A 21354-nucleotide genomic window follows, 5' to 3' on the forward strand; every position below is an offset into this window, starting at 1 on the left:
CCAGCTTGTGTTTCTTCCAGTCCAGCGTTTCCCATGATGTACTCTGCATATAAGTTAAATCAGCAGGATGACAATATACAGCCTTGACGCACTCCTTTTCCTATTTGGAACCAGTCTGTTGTTCCATGTCCAGTTCTACCTGTTGCTTCCTGACCTGCATACAGATTTCTCAAGAGGCAGGTTATGTGCTCTGGTATTCCCATTTCTTTCAGAATTTTCCACAGTTTATTGTGATCCACACAGTCAAAGGCTTTGGCATAGTCAATAAAGCAGAAATAGATGTTTTTCTGGAACTCTCTTGCTTTTTGATGATCCAGCAGATGTTGGCCATTTGATCTCTGGTTCCTCTGCCTTTTCTAAAACCAGCTTGAACATCAGGGAGTTCACGGTTCACGTATTGCTGAAGCCTGGCTTGGAGAATTTTGAGCATTACTTTACTAGTATGTGAGATGAGTGCAATTGTATGGTAGTTTGAGCATTCTTTGGCATTGTCTTTCTTTGGGATTGGAATGAAAACTGACCCTTTCCAGTCCTGTGGCCACTGCTGAGTTTTCCAAACTTGCTGGGATATTGAGTGCAGCACTTTCACAGCATCATCTTTCAGGATTTGAAACAGCTCAACTTGAATTCCATCACCTCCACTAGCTTTGTTCGTAGTGATGCTTTCTAAGGCCCACTTGACTTCACATTCCAAGATGGCTGGCTCTAGATGAGTGATCACATCATCATGATTATCTGGGTCGTGAAGATCTTTTTTGTACAGTTCTTCCCTGTATTGTTGCCACCTCTTCTTAATATCTTCTGCTTCTGTTAGGTCCAGACCATTTCTGTCCTTTATCAAGCCCATCTTTGCATGAAATGTTCCCTTGGTATCTCTAATTTTCTTGAAGAGATCTAGTCTTTCCCATTCTGTTGTTTTCCTCTATTTCTTTGCATTGATCACTGAAGAAGGCTTTCTTATCTCTTCTTGCTAGTTTTTGGAACTCTGCATTCAGATAGTTATATCTTTCCTTTTCTCCTTTGCTTTTTGCCTCTCTTCTTTTCACAGCTATTTGTAAGGCCTCCCCAGACAGCCATTTTGCTTTTTTGCACTTCTTTTCCATGGGGATGGTCTTGATCCCTGTCTCCTGTACAATGTCATGAACCTCATTCCATAGTTCATCAGGCACTCTATCAGATCTAGACCCTTAAATCTATTTCTCCCTTCCACTGTATAATCATAAGGGATTCGATTTAGGTCATACCTGAATGGTCTAGCAGTTTTCCCTACTTTCTTCAATTTAAGTCTGAATTTGGCAATAAGGAGTTCACAATCTGAGCCACAGTCAGCTCCCGGTCTTGTTTTTGCTGACTGTATAGAGCTTCTCCATCTTTGGCTGCAGAGAATATAATCAGTCTGATTTTGGTGTTGACCATCTGGTGATGTCCATGTGTAGAGTCTTCTCTTGTGTAGTTGGAAGAGGGTGTTTGCTATGACCAGTGCATTTTCTTGGCAAAACTCTATTAGTCTTTACCCTGCTTCATTCCGCATTCCAAGGCCAAATTTGCCTGTTACTCCAGGTGTTTCTTGACTTCCTCCTTTTGCATTCCAGTGCCCTATAATGAAAAGGACATCTTTTTTGGGTGTTAGTTCTAAAAGATCTTGTAGGTCTTCATAAAATCGTTCAAATTCAGTTTCTTCAACGTTACTGGTTGGGGCATAGACTTGGATAACTGTGATATTAAATGGTTTGCCTTAGAGACGAACAGAGATCATTCTGTCGTTTTTGAGATTGCATTCAAGTACTGCATTTCGAACTCTTTTGTTGACCATGATGGCTACTCCATTTCTTCTGAGGGATTCCTGCCCACAGTAGTAGATGTAATGGTCATCTTAGTTAAATTCACCCATTCCAGTCTATACTGTCTAGATTTGTCATAACTTTTCTTCCAAGGAGCAAACGTCTTTTAATTTCATGGTTGTAGTCACCCTCCACAGAGATTTTGGAGCCCAAGAAAATAAAGTCTGTCACTGTTTCCATCGTTTCCCCATCTGTTTGCCATGAAGTGATGGGACTGGATGCCATGATCTTCATTTTTTGAATGTTGTGTTTTAAGCCAGCTTTCCCATTCTCCTCATTCACGTTCATCAAAAGGCTATTTAGTTCCTCTTCACTTTCTGCAATAAGGGTAGTGTCATCTGTGTAGCTGAGGTTATTGATATTTCTCCCAGTGGAAACAGGCTGTACCATTTTTAATTCCACCAGCAATGTCTGAGTTCCTGTTGCTCCATATCCTCACCAGTAACACAGTCGGTGTTCAGGATATTTATCATTCAAATAAGTTTATAATGGTACCTCACTGTGTTCAAATTTGCATTTCCCTGATGATATATCGCTGGGTCAGGAAGATCTCCTGGAGAAGAAAATGGCAACCCACTCCTGTATTCTTGCCTGGAAAATCCCATGGACAGTGAAGCCTGGCAGGCTACAGTTGATAGAGTTGCAGAGTTGGAACGACTCAGTGACTTCACTTTCACTTTGATGATATGTAATATGGACCATCTTTTAATATGTTTATTTGAAATCTATATATCTTCTCTGTGAAGTGTGTATTACAGTCTTAGACTAATTTTTACATTGGATTTTTTTCTTTATGTTGAGCTATTTAAATATTTTAGATAATAATCCTTTATCGGATATGTTTCCCAAGTATTTTCTCCGTGTGATGTGTCCTCTAATTCTTTAGACATTATCTTTCTCAGGACAGAAATTTTTAGTTTTAATATAGTCCAGTTTATCACTTCTTTCTTTCATAGTTTGTATCTTTTGTGGTGTTATCAAAAAAAGCATCACCATAGCCAAGGTCATCTCGTTTTTCTCTTATGTTATCTTCTAGGAGTTGCATAGGTTTTTATTTTGCATATAGATCTACCCTCTATTTTTAATTTATTTGATAGGTGTCTAGATTCATATTTTTGTATGTAGATGTCCAGTTGTTACAGCACGATTTGTTAAAGACACTATCTTTGCTCCATTGTGTTTCCTTTGTCCCTTTGTCAAAGTTCAGTGGACTATATTTATGGGGTCTGCTTCTGGACTCTATTCTGTTTCACTGATCTATTTATGTATTCTTTTACTGATACCATATTGTCCAAATTACTGTAGCTTTGTAGTAAGTCTTGAAGTTATTCACTTTCGTGACATCAACTAACATGATTTAGCACTAATTATGTATTTACTGAAAATGCAGCAGACATTCACTATTCTCTGGGGACACATTAAAGTTATGATAAGTCAAGAATCTCTGGAAAACTTTTTCTAAAAATTCATAAGCTCAATAATTATTTTATAAACAGTGAATGTGTGGATTCCAGGGAGAGAAATAACTGGATATAAATATAGGTGGTGGAAGTACAGAAAGTTTGCAAATAACATTGAGTTATTCATATAAATTGAAGCATGGAATAAATTAGGATGACAGTGATGGATAAGGGTAGGATATTAGAGCCATATTATTGAAGGTCTTACAGGAGAGTCTGCTATGTAGCAGAAAGAAATTTTCAATTGCTACATCTAACTTGAGGATTTACAGCAAAATTTTGACCAGAAAAAAATTTATCTATTAATCTGCCTATCATCTATATGTATCATAGTTATTTAGTTGCTAAGTCATGGCTGACACTTTTGCAACCTCATAATCTATAGGCTGCCAGGCTTTTCCTCTGTCCATGGAATTTCCCAGGCAAGAATACTGGAGTGGGTTGCCATTTCCTTCTCCAAGGGATCTTCCCAACCCAGGGACCGAATCCATGTCTCCTGCATTGTAGGTAGATTCTTTATCACTGAGCCATCAGGGAAGCCCATCTATATCTATATATAATATCCTAACATATCTCAACCCTTGTGATAAACAGTCTAAGTCTTGGCAATATTGTTTTCCACATGATTGACATTCTTAGGCAGTAATTGGAATTTGCATTAATAGATCTACTAGGAGTTTTATCAGAAGAGCTTTCTTTGTTAAGTAGGCATTTAGAACCCATTTCCCCTCATTTGGGAGTAGTTCCCAGGCTAAATCACTGTTCTATTTATATCCATGACCTCTTTTTCAATGTGCTGTATCACTTGAGCACTATAGAGGCATTCTTGAAAGAAGTAGTATTTGGGTCAGAAATACCAATCAAAATTAGTGTAATTAGATTTTTTTAACGAAGGAGGAGTTTTTTGAAGTATTTTTATCAGTAATTCCTTAGTTAAACTTGTCTCCATTTGAACTGTTAAACCATTATGCACAGTGAATATACTTGGATGTATTTAATAACAAACTTTGGGTCATTGAATACCTACTGTGCCACATGACTCGAAGCATTTGGTGTGTGTGTGTGTAGGGTTGGAGAGAGGTCAGCTGGGGGGTTTTAATCTAAAGTTCTGAAAAATAAAGAAATATCTGGAGAAGATTTTACCCCCATGATTACAGTGAAAGTCAGAGGAGGGTTATATGGGAATGGCTGGAGTTCAGAATAGGACTGCTTTCCTCCATTCTGAAGGCTTATTGGCACTTTTTTAAAAGTCTGGGTAGATTTTGTATATTTTTAACTCACATCATACATCAGAAGTCTTCAGCATTGAGAATCATAAAATTTACCTGTTACCCATGAGAATGCAGAAGTTGTTGTTCAGTCGGTCAGTTGTGTCCGACTCTTTGTGAACCCATGAACTGAAGTGTGCCAGGCTTTCCTGTCCTTCACCATCTCCTGGAGCTTTCTAAAATTCATGTCCATTGAGTCAGTGATGCCATTCAACCTTCTCATCCTCTTTCATCCCCTTCTCCTCCTGCCTTCAGTCTCCTAGCATCAGGGTCTTTTCCAGTAAGTCAGCTCTTCACATCAAGTGGCCAAAGTTTTGGACTTGCAGCTTTAGCATCAGTGCTTCCATTGAGTATTCACAATTGATTTCCTCCAGGATTGACTGGTTTGATCTCCTTGCAGTCCAAGGGACTCTCAAGAGTCTTCTCCAGCACCACAGTTCAAAAGCATCAATTCTTCAGCACTCAGCCTTTGTTATTGTCCAGCTCTCGCATCCATACATGACACTGAAAAAGCCATAACTTTGGCCATACAGACCTTTGTATGCAAAGTAATGTCTCTGCTTTTCAATATGCTGTCTGGGTTTGTCATAGCTTTTCTTGCAGCTTGTGCTTCATCCAACCCAGCATTTCACATGATGTGCTCTGCATGTAAGCTAAATAAGCAGAGTGACAATATACAGCCTTGACTTACTTCTTTCCCAATTTGGAACCAGTCCATTGTTCCACGTCCAATTCTAACTGTTGTTTCTTGACCTGAATATAGGGTTCACACAAGGCAGGTAAGGTGGTCTGGTATTTTGATCTCTTTAAGAATTTTCCAGTTTGTTGTGATCTACACAAAGGCTTTAGCATAATCATTGAAGCAGAAGTAGATGTTTTTCTGGAACTGTCTATGATCCAGAAGATGTTGGCAATTTAATCTCTGGTTCTTCTGCATTTTCTTTCTTTTCTCTTTTTTTAAACCTGTTAAGGAGTTTATTAAGAATAGTTATTCAGGGTAGAGATAAAAGAAACTTGGACTAGAGTGGAGGGCAAAAGTGATAAAACCAACAGGTCTGCATTGGACAAGGAGAACAAAGGAATCAAAGGTCTGGTTAGAACCATGTGTCTAGATGAGAAAGATCAGGGTGGAGATAAAGGGGGTTAGGGTGAAGAGTTCCATTTTGGATAGGTTCATCTAGATGCTGTTGAGCCATCTAAGAGGACATATCAGTAGACAACCAGCTATGCAGGGTGAGATGACCATTCATCTAAGCTGTAGATGTGTCAGTTCCTTGGGGAAGAAGGTAGGTTAATAAGCAGAGGAACAGTTAAGGAGGCCTGCAAAATTTCCACCCCATCTGGCCATCATCATATCATCATTTAGGAAACTACAAAGATACCTAGGTTCCTGTGGGCTAAGTTAAGTTAAGTTCCCAGAGCCGAGTATAGCACAGGCCCATGATTCTTTATTTCCTGGGTTTGCAACCCACATCTAATCTGGTTGAGTAACTGTAAACACTGCCAAAAAGCCCAGAGTACTCCTATGGAAGCAGGCAGTCACTGCGCGCAAGAGGAGCCAGATAGAGTCGCCAGCAGGAAGTTGTAGGCTGACAGCCACGGGTGTTTGCGCAACCTCCTTGAGAGGCCTGCAGGATGCTGGTCCACGTAGATTGAGCCTGCAACAGCTACTGCAGGACCGTGGTTGGAAAACACAAATATGACCTTGCTTTCTTGCTTGGAATCATTTGGCAAGGACGAGTTGTCATCACTCAAAGATAAATTCGTAGTCCTAAAGTAACATTCAGTCTCTTTTTCATCATGATTTAGTACCCATGGTAGCCTTAACATTTCCTAATTATTCTTCCAGATGATTCTGGATGCTTCCTCTGAGAAAGGGGCTTGCTTTGGGCCTCTCTTTTCTGTGCTTCCACAGCACTATCTTACAATTATCTAATATCATTTACAATCACAGCTAGGTTTCCAGAGCTTTTACATGGTCATTCTAGCCTAAACTATTTACCCTCACCAGCTCATTAATTTTCACACAACTGTCTGAGACAGTTGCTATCAGTCCCATTGTGCAGATGAGGAAACTCTGGCCTAGAGATGTTCATTCACTACTCAGGGACAGTCTCCCACTAGACTATGAGTTCCAGGCTGGCACCGATGGACCAGCCATTTGCTTTTCCACAGGCCACGCCCTGGGGCAGGGTCTGGTGATGAAACTGTGTCCCATGGTACTTTGCACGCCAGTGCTGCCATTGACCCAGCCAGTCGGCTCCTTTATAAAAGTGAGGCGCTGAGTGGTTGCTAGGTTTCTTGGGCTTGGAACAGAGACTAGGTTTGTGACTGGAAGGCTCGGGCTAGTGCAGGCCAGACGCCACAATCAGTCATGGTTCCTGGGCGATAGTGATTTCCACGGGCACGCCAGCATCAGACAGGGGAGGAGGGCACCCAGGTCCATGCCAGCTGCCAAGCCACTCCATGCCCCATGGCACCCAAGTCCGTGACCCGGCCTTCTTAGGGGACAGTTGTGGCATCTCAGCCAAATTCATCTGTGAAGAAGAAAGATGAAATGGGAAAGAACATCCAAGTGGTGGTAAGATGCAGATAGGGTGAGCTTGCAGGGTTCCAAGCCCTGGGCTTTGCTGCCAGGCTCCTTCCTACATGGTCCTAGGAGAGGGATTTTGTTTACAATTTTCTGAAGGAGCCAGACCTTCCTGTTTCATAGTTTCCTGTGTTAATCAATTCCTGAAGTACAGTTTTACTTTCTGCTGCTAACGACTATTCTTTCAATATCGTATTAGACATCTGAGAAACAAGTGTACACACATTTTCTGGAATCGATGTGAGAGATCCAAGTGCTGCTGCAGTAATAGTGTCTAATGCAGAGACACTGAACATCAGCAGGGTACCAATTGAGGTCTTGTGAACTTCTAGCATGGCCTTTTGTTTCGTGCTGCCATCCTTAATTAATTCTTCCATATTATTAAACAGACTATTCAAGTTTTTGCCAAAAACATCTTGAGCTTCTTTATTATGCTGATCAACTGCCTTCTTATGATCCAGTTTAGAATGGAGACAAATACATCTTTTGTAGTTTCTTTGACTGTGTTAAGCAACCTGTTGGCAGCATCATGAAGTCTCTCTTCAGTACTTTCCAAAGCTGAGCTGATATATTCTTCTTCAACAAGCTGTAATTTCGTTTCCTGCAAATGTTGTTGAGTGGTTTCAAGTTCCAGTGTCTTACTTTGCAGGTCAGATTTGCATTGATTAAGTTCATTTTTAATATCCATAAACAATTCTGTAACCCTATTTAGCTTTTCCTCAACAGTAGCAATTTTTTCAGCCAATTCTACAATTTCTTCTTCTTGAACAGTTAGTTTTCCACTCATAGCTCTAAAATTTTCTTCAGAAATGTACACTCCATTTTTTTTCAAGAGTTGCAGCAAGATCCCATTTCAGACACTCTATCTCTTCTGTATATTCATTAATTAGAGCTTTCTTGGTGAGTTTCTGGTTAACCTCAGGCTTATTGAGTATATTCTTTGCTCTATGAGCATATTCCAATGTACTCAGAGTTTCCTCCAGATTGAGAGATGCAGGAGAAACTGTTGCAATCATAGATGTTCTTGTATGTCCCCCAAGAGAGTCCTGGAGGATTCTAGTCAGTTTAGATTCTCGATAAGGAACATGAAGTGTTCTTTCTACAAGAGCAGTAATAATCCTTCCCAGAGTCAACAGGGACTGATTGATATTTCCAGCTTCCTGAGATCTCTTGTCAACTGCTCCAGAATGGCCAATATTCTCACTGCGTGCAAGATCAACCAACTTTCCAATTTTAACAAGCTCCTCTCCATCAACTGTAGTTTCTTTCATGTGTATTGTAACAAAGAAAACTGAGTGGGATCGACTAGAGTAGACATTCATCAAAGTTGCTGCAGCTGTCTTTTTTGCTGCTCCCTTCTCCAGAATTTGATAGACTTCATCCTTGTTGTGTACTATAATTTCTTCTAAACCTTTGATTATCACTCCCCTCTTGTTACGGGGATCATCAAATATCTGCAGTCTCTCAGAAACATAAGAAGATGGATTAAGGAGATCAAAGAGCTGTTAATTGTAGATTTCCAATAGCAACACTTTCACTGAAAATTTAGTACCATTATCAGTAAGTTTTTCAAAAATCTGATGAAGACTATGTGGAATTATACCAACCAAAGGTTCCTCCTCCCAAGTATACACTTCCTTGGGGGACCTTTCACCTTCCATTGTAAAGGTTTTTCCAGTGCCAGTTTGGCCATATGCAAAAATAGTGCAATTATAGCCCATAATAACTTCATCCAGAATTGGACAAACAACACTTCAGTAAACATCAATTTGTTTAGTACTTGCTCCAAAAACCGTATCAAAAGTGTATGTTTTACTTGAGCTTTTGTCCACCAGTCCTCCAGTTCGAACACTAACTTCCTTCCACACATAATCACATTCTACTACCAAATGGGCATTAGCTTTCCACTCTGCCAAATTAAATGGTCTGGGTTGCCTCTGCACAGCCTACAAGCCCCTCTGCATTCGACTTCCAGGAAACCAGATGACCGTCGGGTCTCCGTCTCTCTTCTGCCTTTTCTAAATCCAGCTTGTACATCTGGAAGTTCTTGGTTCACTATTGAAGCCCTAACTTGAAGAATTTTGAGCATTACTTTACTATGCAAATAGCTTCGTCTTATACCTAAATTTTAACAGGCCTAAATGGGGTCTAGAGATCTAATTTTTAATAAGTACTATTTAGGTGATTCTTATTCTGCTGATTCTGAATTTTTGCATTCGAAAGACTTGCTTAATGGACAGTTTCAACCTCAATGAAAAAATTGGATGAATTTAGGGCTTCAGCTAAGACATCCTTGTTGAAGATAGTAGAGTAGAAGGACATTCACTCATCTCTTCCTGTAAGAGCACTAAAATCACAGCTAGCTGTTGAAAGACCATCAACAGGAGGACATGGAACCCACCAAAAAGTGATACCCCATGCCCAAAGACAAAAGAGGAGCTGCAGGAGGATGGCAGGGGGTGAAATCATTATAAAATCAAACCTCATACCCATTGTGGGGAAAGAGGAAACCCACAAGCTAGAGAGCAATAATTCCAAAGAAGTTTTCTTAATATTGTGAAGGTTCTGAGCCCAATATCAGGCTTCCAGTGAAGAAATCTGGCAAAAAGGCTAGGAATCTACAGAGAACCTGACTTTGAAGATCAGTGCAATTTGATTTCAGGACTTCCCAGAACTGGTGGAGAGACCCTGCTCTTGGAGGACACAAGCAAAACATTGTGCACACCAGGACCCAGAGGAAAGGAGCAATGACCCTACAGAAGACTGTACCATACCTACCTGCTAGTGTTGGAGAATCTTCTCTGGAGGTGTTGGTTGACAGTGGCTCACCATGGGAATGGGGACCTTGAAAGCAGCAGTCCTGGTGCCCCTTGGATGAGCCTTCTTCCCTATGGACTCCAGGGCTGGTTTGCCTCAGGACAAACAAATGACAAGGAAGGAGAGCAGCCCCATCTATCAGCAGACAATTGTATTAAAGTTTTATTAAGCATTACCCTGCCCACCAGAGCAACACCTAGTTTTACCACCGCCAAGTCCCACCTATCAGTAAGCTTGCACAAGCCTCTTATCCTCGTCCACCAGAGGGCAGACAGAAGAAGCAAGAACTACAATCCCACATCTTCCTGATGAAAACTACAATCACAGAAAGTTAATAAAATGAAAATGCAGAGGATTTCTCCCAGATGAAAGAACAAGATAACCCCCCCCCAAAAAAACTAAATGCAATGGAGATATATGACCTTCCAGAAAAAGAATTCAGAATAATGATAGTAAGGATGATCCATTATGTCAGAAAAATAATGGCTAAAATGCAGGAAAAGTTTACCAAATACCTAGAAGAACTAAATAAGAAACAAACAGATGAACAATATAATAGAAGGGATCAGTAGCAGAATAACTAGGCATAAGACCAGATAAGTGATCTGGAAGACAGGATGGTGGAAATTATTGCCTCAAATCTGAATACAGAAAAAATAATGTAAAGAAGACATCCTAAGAGACCTCTGGGACAACATTAAATACACCAGCATTCACATTAAAGTGTTCCTAGAAGAAGAGAGAAAGGAACCCAGAAAATATTTGAAGAAATAATAGCTGAAAACTTCCCTAACATGGGAAAGGGAATAGTCAATTAAGTTCATGAAGTGCAGAGAGTCCCTGACATGATAAACTGAAGGAGGAAGACGCCAAAAACATAGTAATCAAACTTTGGAGTTTCTTGGGTTTTTTATTTTTTTGGAAAAAAAAAGATAAAGACAAAAATATAATATTAAAAGCAAAAAGGGGTAAATGACAAATAACATACAGTGGAGTTCCCATACTGTTATCAGCGCATTTCTCAACAGAAACACTATAAACCAGAAGGAAATGGCATAATTTATCTAAAGGGATGAAAGTGAAGAACCTACACCAGGAATACTCTACCAAACAAGACCCTTGTTCAGATATGATGGATAAATCAAAAGCTTAACAAAAAAGCAAAAGTTAAGAGAATTCAGCACCACCAAACAAGCTTTACAGCAAATGCTAAAGGAAACAAAAGAGGAGGAAGAGACCTACAAAAAATAAACCCCAAACAATTAAGAAATAATAATAGGATCATACATATTGATGATTACCTTAAACTACCTTAAAGGTAAATGGATTTCCTTAAATACAAATGGATTAAATGCACCAACCAAAAGACATAGACTGGCTGGGTAGATACAAAAGCAAGATTATATATGCTGTCTGCAAGAGACCCACCCACCTTAGATGGAGGGACACTTGCATACTGAAAATAAAGGAATGGGAGAAGGTATTTCACGCAAATGGAAATCAAAACAAAGCTGCAGTAGCAGTATTCATATCAGACAAAATAGACTTTCAAATAAAAATGGTTATACAAGACAAGGACACTACATAATGATCAAAGGTTCAAGCCAATAAGAAGATATAACAATAATAAATATATATGTACCAAGCATAAGGGTACCTCAGTATCTAAGGCAAAAAAAAGAAAGAAAAAAACACTATAAAATGAGAAATCAACAGTAACACAATAATAGTGGGAGATCTTAACAACCCACCTTCATCAATGATCAGATCATCCAGAGGGAAAATTAATGAGGAAACACAGGCCTTATATGACACATTAGAACAATTGGACTTAACTGAAATTTGTAAAGTATTCCAATCAAAAACAGCTGACTACATATTCTTCTCAAATGCACATGAACATTTTCCAGGATTGAACACATGCTGGGCCAAAAGGAAAGCCTTTGCCAATTTGAAATATTTGAAATCATGTCAAGCATCTGTTCTAATCACAATGCTATGAGATTAGAAATAAACCAGAAGGAAAAAAAATATAAAAAACAGAAATGTATGATGGCTAAACCATATGCTACTAAACAACCAGTGAATCACTGAAGAAATCAAAGAGGAAATAAAAAAAATACCTGGAGACAAGTGAAAGTGAGAACACAGAAGTCCAAATCCTATGGAATGCAGCAAAAGAAGTTCTAAGAGGGAAGTTTATAACAATACAATCTTACCTCTGGAAACAAGAAAAATCTCAAATAGACGACCTAAACTTATACCTAACAAATAGAGAAGAAAAAAGCAAAACTTAAAGTTAGTAAAAGGAAAGAAATCATAAAGATCAGAGCAGAAATAAATGAAATAGAGGCCAAGAAAGCAATCTCAAAGGTCAATGAAACTAAAAGCTGGTTCTTTGGAAAGGTAAATACAATTTATAAACCTTTAGCCTGACTCATTAAGAATAAAGGGAAAGGACTCAAATAAATTAGAAATGGAAAAATAAGTTACAACTGACTCCACAGAAATACAAAGGATCATAAGAGACTACTATGATCAACTGTATACCAATAAAATGGACAAATGGAAGAAATGGACAAATTTTTAGAAATGTGCACTCTCTCAAGACTGAACCGTGAAGAAATAGAAAATATGAACAGACCAATCACAAGCACTGAAACTGTGATTTTAAAACTCCCAACAAACAAAAGTCCAGGACCTTATGGCTTCATAGGCAAATTCTATGAAACATTTAGAGAAGAGTTAACAACTATCCTTCTGAAACTGTTCCAAAATATGCAGAGAAAAGAAAACTTCCAAATTCATTCTTTAAGGCCACCATCACCCTGATCCTAAAGCCAGACAAAGATTATATATATATATATATATATATACATATATATATATATATATAAACAAAGCTCAGCATTTATGATTAAAAAATATATATATCTCCAGAAACTGGACATAGAGGGAACATGCATGCATGCATGCTGAGTTTCTTCAGTCTTGTCCGACTCTTTGTGACCCATGGACTGTAGCCTGCCAGGATTCTCCAGGCAAGAAGGCTGAAGTGGGTTAGAGGGAACATAACTCAACATAAGAAAAATTCCATATAAACCAGACCTACAGCTAACATTTGACTCAATGGTGAAAAGCTGAAAGCATCCCCTCTAAGTAAGAAAACAAGGATGTCCACTGTCACCATCATCACTCAGCATAGTTTTCAAAGTCCAAGCTTCAGTAGTCAGAGAAGAAAAGAAGTAAAGGGAATCCAAATTGAAAAGAAGTTGAACTGTTACTGTTTGCAATTGACATACTATACATAGAAAAAGTGAAAGTGAAGTCACTCAGTCGTGTCCAACTCTTTGCCACCCCATGGACTGTAGCCTATCAGGTTCTTCCATCCATGGGATTTTCCAGGCAAGAGTGCTGGAGTGGATTGCCATTTCCTTCTCGAGGGGATCTTCTGGACCCAGGAATCAAACCCGGGTCTCCCTCATTGCAGGCGGACGCTTTACCGTCTGAGCCACCAGGAAAGCTTACTATACATAGAAGATCTTTAAAATGCTACCAGGAAATTACTTGAACTAATCATTTAATTTGGTGAAATTGAAGGCTACAAAATTAATACACAGAAATCTGTTGCATTTATATATACAAATAATTAAAGATCAGAAAGAAAATTCAAGAAAAATCCCATTTATCATGACATAAAAAAGAATAAAATAGGAATAAATCTACCTCGGGCTTCTCCAGTGGCTCAACAGTGAAGAATTTGCTGCAGTGCAGTAGCCACAGGAGCCGTGGGTTCTATATCTGGGTCAGGAAGAACTCCTGGAAGAGGGCATGGCAACCCAGTATTCTTGCCTGGAGAATCCCATGGACAGAGGAGCCTGGAAGGCTACAGTCCACAGGGCCACATAGAGTCAAACATGACTGAAGTGACTTAGCATAGCACAGCACAAATTTACCTAAGGGTATAAAGACCTATACTCTGATAATTATAAGATGCTGATAAAAAAAAAAAACACACAGATGGAAAGATACACCATGTACATGGATTGGTAGAATCAGTATTGTCAAAGTTACTATACTACACAAGGCAATCTTCATATTCAGTGCAATCCCTATCAAATTAGCAATGACATTTTCTCCTCCCTACTGTACCCAATTTTCCATGAAATTGCCCAGATACTACTTGAACATTCTCGGGGATGATATTCTAAAAGAAAGTCTAAAGAAATTATTTTAAATAATCTAAAGCTAAAATAATGTAATTTATAATCTAAGAAGTTTATTTATATCATCTTTATTTCTGGAATAATGTGGGGACTTTGATTATAAAGTGTTGAGAAAATATACTGAGATAGATGAATTTAAAGTTAGATAAAAGCAAATATAATGTGTGGGATAGCAGTTGTTATATAATATTTTTGGTATTTAAGCCTTCTCTTTTATTTTCAAAGAAGGATGTAAGATTTTTCTGACATTTGCATAAGCACTATCTTTTCCATCTCCAAACTTAGTTTAGTCATCTTTATTTTTATTTAATGTCATTTAAGAACAGGTTAGAGATACTGAAAGTAAATGAGATGCACTATTTTAGATGTGTCTATTAAGAAAGGCTGGGATAATTATAAAAGAATACAGATCATAGTCATCTATTTGAACCAATTTTTATTGTTGCTGCTGTTATGTTTATAGTGTCTACTTGTTTAACTGTAACTCAAGACAAGAGCCTAAAAAGCAAGTTAATTGGTATATAATTCTTTTACTTTCCCTGCTCCTTGTGAAAACAAAGTTGACATTGTTTTGAAGAGAATCCAGTAAAATTTTTTCACAAGTATTCAGTTCCGCTGAGCCTGTATGGATCTGACTGATGTGAAGGAAGAGGAGAAAAGAATTGAGCTTTAATGGAAAGCTGCATTGCTAAGGTGTTTCATCCAAGATTTTCAGGTGAAAATGTGAAATGTATCTTCAAGGAAAGAAAAACATCACAAGGATGTATTACTTGCACTTTACATACATCTATTTATTTGAAAACTTTTGAATGATTACATATCCATTCGTGTTCTCATTAATACTAGTTACCAAGTATTTCTGACCCTTCTCTGGGCACAAGGTTGGTTGCATTTCCTCATCTTCTTTCTGTTAAAAATGGTCATGATATAACTTACTGGTGTAAATTAATCGTGAGAGAAGCTATATTTGTCAAATTTGGGAGAAAACTATAAGAGCTAGTGTACAATCAGAACCTCTTTTCTTCAGCAATGGCAACCAACTTCAGATGAGGATGTTCTGTCAGTATTATCCCTGGAGAGAAGAAATGTAGCCCCAGATTTCTCTCCTCTACCCCAATTCTTTAACCCGCATGAATATGCACCATCAATCAGAAATAAACCTTTGTTATTTTAGTACATTATGATTTGAAGGTTGTATTGACACTGAAGCATAACCTAGGTTGGCATGATGAAAAAAAACATCATTTATATATATATTTTTCTTTATGGTGGGTGTCTAAGAATAATTGTGGGACTTGCCTTGTGATGAAGAATCCACCTGCTAATGCAAAGGACATGAGTTTAAGCCCTGGTCCAGGAAAATCCCACATGCAAGTAAGCCTGTGGACAGAAACTACTGAAGCCCACACACACAGAGCCTGTGATCCACAACAAGAAAAAACCACTGTAGTGAGAAGCCTGAGTACCACAATGAAGCATAAACCCTGCTTGTCAGAACTAGAGAAAGCCCATGTGCAGCAATGAAGACCCAGCAAGGCCATAAATAAATAATCTTTTTAGAGTAATTTTGAGAATTTCATATATGAATGTAGGTTTTTTTAATGTCTATCTTAAACCAAGTTCTTGATCCTATTATATCTGATAGCCAGTATGACTTTAAATATTTGGAAACTAAATATTATGAAATCTTACATGATCACGTATTGACTTTGATGTGAATTTCTTATATTTATGTTGTGCACTTCATTGGATTTATTTGTTATATCATTCTGTAACATATTAGTTTATCTCATCCATACTATTACAAGCTATATGCCTCAGACGAAAGTACAACATATACCTAACTAATCTTTATTTATTCCTGTGTTACAAATTCTAGAAATACACATTTAGATGCTGATAAGTTTGATGATGATAGAGACTCCAAAAAGAGATCATACTCCAGCAACATGCATGTTCAGAATGACTGCAGAGCAATTCAATTTATACAAATAATTTACTGCCTATATGTTCTAATATTTGAAAATCAGAAGTAAGTTTATAATTATATAACTAACAGCATTCTAGGCTTTTTAATTGTATAGAAATACAAAGGTATGAGATAAATGTGGTGGTTAACAAAAGACATGGAGTTTTTAAGGGAAAATGGTAAATGGCCACTCTTCCTGAGTGAGAGTTCTTTGGTGGAAATATATTTTAGTGTTTAGGATAAAACTTTTGCTGACTCACACTGCATCATCTCTCTGTTCTTATCATACAATCTTAATTTCCATTTTCTAGCATCAGATAATGGATCTTGAAGTGAAGATTCAGAAATTCATTATAGGTCCAAGGGTATCTGAATCATTTTTTATGCATATTTCCTGAATGATTCTGAAAATCAAGTGATAATTTTGGTATCCCTATTTCATGAGATTCATGTTCCTTTAAATGTAATAGAATTTAATGCAATAAAGCTTTTTAATGTTAAAGTGTTAGGATGCATTCATATGAAATCTATATATTCCTATTAAGGGTCAAGAAGATCCCCTGGAGAAGGAAATGGCAACCCATTCCAATATTCTTGCCTGGGAAATCCCATGAAGAGAGGAGCCTGGCAGCTACAGTCTATGGGGTCTCAAAGAGTAGGACACAATTAGCAACTAAACAACGGTAACAGCAAAATTAAATCTTACCCAATAGAATATATTGTAATTCTTATCATAATAGAAGCATCTCCAGTAATTTAGAGGTAACTTTTATCATACCCAGATCTCCGCTGCACACAAGACTAATTGGTGTTTATAAAATAAATGGGGCAAATGAGCAAATAATTGGAATAACTTATTTTAATTATATTTTGTTTTTAAATTTTATAATTATAATTTTAAAATTATACTGTGCATTGTAGTTTATCATTTATAATTATGTGTTATTTTAATTATATTTAATAGTTCAGTATGCTTCCCTGAGAATTCCATGAACAGTATGAAAAGGCAAAAAGATATGACACTGAAAGATGAACTCCTCAGATTGGTAGGTGCCCAATATGGTACTGAAGTGGAGAAATAGCTCCAGAAAGAATGAAGAGGCTGAGCCAAAGTGAAAAAAATGCCCAGTTGTGGAAGTGACTGGTGATGGAAGTAAACTACGATGCTGTAAAGAACGACATTGCATAGGAACCTGGAATGTTGGGTGCATTAGTCAAGGGAAATTGAAAGTGATCAACCAAGAGATGGTAAGAGTGAATATTGACATTTTAGGAATCAGTGAACTAAAATGGATTGGAATCAGTTCAGTTCAGTTGCTCAATCATGGCTGACTCTTTGTGACCCCATGAACTGAAGCATGCCAGGCCTCTTGTCCATCTCCAACTCCCAGAGCCTACCTCAAATCATGTCCATTGAGTCAGTGATGCCATACAACCATCTTATCCTCTTTTGTCCCCTTCTCCTCCTGCCCTCAATCTTTCCCAGCATCAGGGTCTGTTCTAATGAGTCAGCTCTTCACATCAGGTAGCCAAAGTATTGGAGTTTCAGCTTCAACATCAATCCTTCTAATGAAAACCCAGGACTGATCTCCTTTAAGATGCACTGGTTGGATCTCTTTGCAGTCCAAGGGACTCTCAAGAGTCTTCTAAAACACCATACTTCAAAAGCATCAATTCTTTGGTGCTCAGCTTTCTTTATACTCCAACTATCACATACACATATGACTACTGGAAAAACCATAGCCTTGACTAGTTGGACATTTGTTGGCAAAGTAATGTCTCTGCTTTTTAATATGCTGTCTAGGTTGGTCATAACTTTCCTTCCAAGGACTAAGTGTCTTTTAATTTCGTGGCTGCAATCACCATTTACAGGGATTTTGGAACCCCCCAAAATAAAGTCAGCCACTCTTTCCGCAGTTTCTCTGTCTATTTGCCATGAAGTTATGGGACCAGATGCCATGATCTTAGTTTTCTGAATGTTGAGCTTTAAACCAACATTTTTACTCTCCTCTTTCACCTTCATCAAGAGGCTCTTTAGTTCTTCTTCACTTTCTGCCATAAGGGCGGTGTCAACTGCATATCTGAGGTTATAGATATTTCTCCCAGCAACCTTGATTCCAGTTTGTGCTTCATCCAGTCCAGCGTTTCTCATGATGTACTCTGCATAAAAGTTGAATAAGCAGGGTGACAATATACAGCCGTGACACACTCCTTTTCCTATTTGGAACCAGTCTCTTGTTCCATGTCCAGTTCTAAATGTTGCTTCCTGACCTGCATACAGGTTTCTCAAGAGGCAAGTCAGGTAGTCTTGTATTCCCATCTCTTTCAGTATTTTCCACAGTTTATTGTGATCCACACAGTCAAAGGCTTTGCTTTGGCATAGTCAATAAAGCAGAAATAGATGTTTTTCTGGAAATCTCTTGCTTTTTTGATGATCCAGCAGATGTTGGCCATTTCATCTCTGATTCCTCTGCCTTTTCTAAAACCAGCTGGAACATCTGGAAGTTCACAGTTCACGTATTGCTGAAGCCTGGCTTGGATAATTTTGAGCATTACTTTACTAGCGTGTGAGAGGAGTGCAATTGTGTGGTAGTTTGAGCATTCTTTGGCATTGCCTTTCTTTGGGATTGAAATGAAAACTGACCTTTTCCAGTCCTGTGGCCACTGCTGAGTTTTCCAGATTTGCTGGCATATTGAGTGCAGCACTGTCACAGCATCGTCTTTTAGGATTTGAAACAGCTCCACTGGAATTCCATCACCTCCACTAGCTTTGTTCATAGTGATGCTTCGTAAGACCCACTTGACTTTACATTCCAGGGTGTCTGGGTCTAGGTGAGTGATCACACCATCATGATTAACTGGGTCGTGAAGATCTTTTTTGTACACTTCTGTGTATTCTTGCCACGTCTTCTTAATATCTTCTGTTTCTGTCAGGTCCAGACCATTTCTATCCTTTATCGAGCCCATCTTTGCAGGAAATGTTCCCTTCGTGTCTCTAATTTTCTTGAAGAGATCTCTAGTCTTTCCCATTCTATTGTTTTCCTCTATTTCTTTTCATCGATCACTGAGGAAGGCTTTCTTATCTCTCCTTACTATTTTTTGGAACTCTGCATTCAAATTGGTATATCTTTCCTTTTCTCCTTTGCTTTTCACTTCTCTTCTTTTCACAGCTATTTGTAATGCCTCCCCAGATAGCCATTTGGCTTTTTTGCATTTCTTTTCCTTGGAGATGGTCTTGATCCCTGTCTCCTGTACAATGTCACGAACCTCTTTCCATAGCTCATCAGGCACTCTGTCTATCAGATATAGTCCCTTAAATATATTTCTCACTTCCGCTGTATAATCATAAAGGATTTGATTTAGGTAATACCTAAATGGTGTAGTGGTTTTCCCCACTTTGTAAGTCTGAATTTGGCAATAAGGAGTTCATGATCTGAGCCACAGTCAGTTCATGTTCTGGTTTTTGCTAACTGTATAAACTTCTCTGTCTTTGGCTGCAAAGAATATAATCAATTTGATATTGGTGTTGGCCACCTGGTGATGTCCATGTGTAGAGTCTTCTCTTGTGGTGTTGGAAGAGGTTGTTTGCTATGACCAGTGAGTTCTCTTGGCCAAACTCTATTAGCCTTTGCCCTGCTTCATTCTATACTCCAAGGCCAAATTTGCCTGTTACTCCAGGTGTTTCTTGACTTCCTACTTTTGCATTCCAGTTCCCTATAATGAAAAGGACATCTTTTTGGGGGTGGTAGTTCTAAAAGGTCTTGTAGGTCTTCATAGAACCGTTCAACTTCAGCTTCTTCAGCATTACTGGTCAGGGCATAGATTTGGATTACTGTGATATTGAATGGTTTGCCTTGGACATGAACAGAGATCATTCTGTTGTTTTGAGATTGCAACCAAGTACTGCACCTCAGACTCTTTTGTTGACTGTGATGGCTACTCTATTTCTTCTAAGGGATTCCTGCCCACAGTAGTAGATATAATGGTCATCTGAGTAAAATTCACCCATTCCAATCCATTTTAGTTTGCTGATTCCTAGAATGTCAACGTTCACTCTTGCTATCTCTTGTTTGACCACTTCCAGTTTACCTTGATTCATCCACCTAACATTCCAGGTTCCTATGCAATATTGTTCTTTACAGCATTGGACCTTGCTTCTATCACTAGTCACATCTACAACTGAGTGTTATTTTTGCTTTGGCTCCACTCCTTCATTCTTTCTGAAGTTATTTCTCCACTGATCTCCAGTAGCATATTGGGCACTTACTGACCTGGGGAGTTCATCTTTCGGTGTCCTATCTTTTTGCCTTTTCATACTGTTCATGGGGTTCTCAAGGCAAGAATACTGAAGTGGTTTGCCATTCCCTTCTCCAGTGGACCACATTCTGTCAGACCTCTCCACCATGACCTGTCCCTCTTGGGTGGCTCCACACCGCATAGCCTAGTTTCTTTGAGTTAGACAAGGCTGTGGTCCGTGTGATCAGATTGGCTAGTTTTCTGTGATTGTGACTTCAATCTGGCTGCACTCTGATGTCCTCTCTCAGCCCCTACCTTCTTACTTGGGTTTCTCTTACCTTGGACATGGGGTATCTCTTCACGGCTCCTCCAGCAAAGCACAGCCGCTGCTCTTTACCTTGGAAGTGGGGTATGTCCTCATGGCCACCGATCCTGACCTTGGACATGGGGTCCAAGGGGTCCTCTCTGCCACTCACTGCTCTTGCACCACCCAACCACCGCTAGCCACTCCTGTGCCACAGCCACGACTCACCAGAATAGGACTGGAATAGGCAAATTTAATTCAGGTGACCATTATACCTACTACTGTGGGAAAGAATACCTCAGAATAAATGCAGTAGCTCTCATAGTCAATGAAGGAGTCCTAAATGCAGTACTTCAGTGTAATCTCAAAGGCAACCAAATGATCTCTGTTCATTTCCAAGGCAAACCATTCAATTTCACAGTAATCCTAGTCTATGCCCCCAACCACTAATGCTGAAGAAGCTGAAGTTGAACGGTTCTGTGAAGACCTACAAGAACTTCTAGAGCTAACATGAAAAAAAGATGTCCATTTCATCACAGGAGAATGGAATGCAAAAGTAGGAAGTCAAGAGATACCTGGAGTAACAGGCAAGTTTGGTCCTGGAGTATGAAATGAAGCAGGGCAAAAGGTGGCAGAGTTTTGC

General features: G+C 38.8%; 1 protein-coding gene and 1 pseudogene across 1 annotated transcript in view; one reads left to right on the forward strand and one right to left on the reverse strand.

The window, feature by feature from the left end:
• The window catches only part of GUCY1A2 (guanylate cyclase 1 soluble subunit alpha 2), a 468086-nt gene that overhangs the window by 301382 nt on the left and 145350 nt on the right, over positions 1 to 21354 (forward strand). The window lies entirely within an intron of this gene.
• Positions 6109 to 20853, reverse strand: LOC138420940 (kinesin-like protein KIF11 pseudogene; annotated as a pseudogene).

Source organism: Ovis canadensis, chromosome 15 (genome assembly GCF_042477335.2).
Source record: "Ovis canadensis isolate MfBH-ARS-UI-01 breed Bighorn chromosome 15, ARS-UI_OviCan_v2, whole genome shotgun sequence".
NCBI lineage: Eukaryota > Metazoa > Chordata > Mammalia > Artiodactyla > Bovidae > Ovis > Ovis canadensis.